The sequence below is a fragment of the Sapajus apella genome, unplaced genomic scaffold (genome assembly GCF_009761245.1).
Source record: "Sapajus apella isolate SASKATOON/1434 unplaced genomic scaffold, GSC_monkey_1.0 scaffold765, whole genome shotgun sequence".
Classification (NCBI taxonomy): Eukaryota; Metazoa; Chordata; class Mammalia; order Primates; family Cebidae; genus Sapajus; species Sapajus apella.
Window position 1 is genome coordinate 3489 of NW_022437691.1, and position 2231 is coordinate 5719.

Consider the following 2231-nt stretch of genomic DNA (forward strand, 5'->3'; position numbering starts at 1 on the left):
GCCTGAACCCGGGAGGCGGAGTTTGCGGTGAGCCGAGATCGCGCCATTTCACTCCAGCCTGGGTAACAAGAGCGAAACTCCGTCTCAAAAAAAAAAAAAAAAGAAAGAAAGAAAGAAAAAAAGAAAAATACGTACTAAAAATTCCTGTAATATGGTGGTTTCGGTACATTTATAGTGATCATCATTCCATTCACGCACTCAAATAACTGCTGCTTCTGATCACTGAAAACTAGATTCAAATTCATTGCTCAACAAGCTGATACTACCAATCCCCTATAATAAAAGGTAGTTTAAGTATGGAAAGAAGGCAAAGCATACTGGTTACTCAATCACTTTTAGATATAATTGAGGCTACACTACTATATATAATCAGCTGCACGGTATTCGTAACAATGCATACGATGGTGCGGAGTTAATTCCAATGACCATATTTTATATTTATTGGTCATCGACAGCATACATTTTATGCTCCAAAAGAAATACCTCGATCCAACAAAATGGTTACATTTAAAGTTCTTTTAAAGACAGGCGAACTTAATTTAAGGAAGAATTGTCTTTTCTTAATATCTCATTTTCAAGGTACTGATAGAAATCTGCCAAAGAAACAATTATGCGTTTTACCTAACATCAAATAATCTGCAAAGTTCCCGAGACAGATGCATTGCTTGTTCAGTTTCCAAAAGTAAATACAGGCTTTCTGACTGAAAACATTCGCATTCCTAGCTCTCTAAAGCAAACATTCAAAAGAAAATTACGAAAAATGACCTCTAAGCTTCTGAATAGTCCACTTAGTGACATAAAGTATTTTCTGTCCCAACACTTTCTCTACTTCAAAAGATATTTACTTCCTAAGCACATGACAAAGTCTTCATTTCAGACCATTCACTCAGTTTCCACGGTAACACTGCGGGGATTCCTTGGCTACCATCAGTCGCATTAGTTGACTGTAGAATTTCTCGGATCTTCCTTACATGTTGAGCTTGCTCTGTTTTAGACACCAAACTAACTCGATCGTCTGTTACTTTAATACACAAGTTTCCATCGGAATGCCTGTATTTGAGAACCACACGTGTCTTCATAGGGTCAGCGAGGTAAAGCTTCTCTCTCAGCAGGCAGCATGGCTGAACTCCTCCCAGGTCTGATACTGCGTCATCGTGGCCTGGAGTGCAAAAGTAAACAGAAGCAAGTCCGCAGAACCAGGCCCAGCAAACTACCTAGAGTCGCCAACGGATGCAAAAGTGATAAGGTCTTATTTTCTAGAAAGTCATGAGGGCTTCTTCTTCTTCTTCTCTCTTCTCTCTTCTCTCTCTCTTCTCTCTTCTCTCTTCTCTCTTCTCTTTTCTCTCTCTCTCTCTCTCTCTCTCTCTCTCTCTCTCTCTCTCTCTCTCTCTCTCTCTCTCCCCCCCCTCCCCCCTCCGTCTCCCTCTCCCTCTTTTTCTTTTTAATATAAGCTCAGGTAGATCTAATCTAATCCATTCCCAAGGCCTCAATTCTTTTCTTCAGGAATCCCAGATTTGATCTCCATACAGAATCCTGTACAGAAGTGGCGAGTTGATTTCTGGACTTGGAGACCTCATAGATGTTACACATTAATAAAGATTCAGGCCTGGCACGCTGGCTCATGCCCGTCATTGCAGCACTTTGGGAGGCCGAGGTGGGCGGATCACCTGAGGGCAGGACTTTGAGACCATCCGGGCCAACATGGTGAAACCCGGTCTCTACAGAAAAGACAACAATTAGCCGGGCGTGGTGGTGCGCGCCTGTAATCCCATCTACTCGGGAGATTCACTTGAACCCGGGAGTCGGAGGTTGCAGTGAGTGAGCCGAGATCGTACCACTGCACTCCAGCCTGGTGGACACAGTGAGACTCCCTCTGAAGAGAGAGTGAGAAAAAAAATCCAACCCTAAAACCTGGGTTTGCTTCTCCGTTGACTCGGTTGTGACCCAGATGTACTGTCTCGATAAAACGTGTACCTCTGTTCAGCTAGGATGCTGGGAGGGTTTTCTCAGTCTGTATCTCCCCGTGTCCTAAATGACTCGTGACCGAGCCCTGTCCGTTCTGTCTCAAATAAGTAACTCCAAACACTCCTCTCCATTTCCACAACTACACACGGCCCCTTGTGGCACCACTGGCTCTTGGGAAAACATCCCAGATGGTGGTTTCAGCTTTTTGGCTATGAGGCCTGAGCCTGCTGACAACATTCCTGTTCACCTCCCTCCCTCCCCCCACC

At 44.2% G+C, this 2231-nt stretch overlaps 1 pseudogene across 1 annotated transcript; it reads right to left on the minus strand.

Annotated features, from left to right (window-relative positions):
• Positions 1-412: 412 nt before the first annotated feature.
• On the minus strand, positions 413-1234 carry LOC116546316 (annotated as a pseudogene). The gene has a single exon (XR_004266667.1). The product of XR_004266667.1 is annotated as a signal recognition particle 9 kDa protein-like (transcript).
• Between the last annotated feature and the right edge of the window lie 997 nt (positions 1235-2231).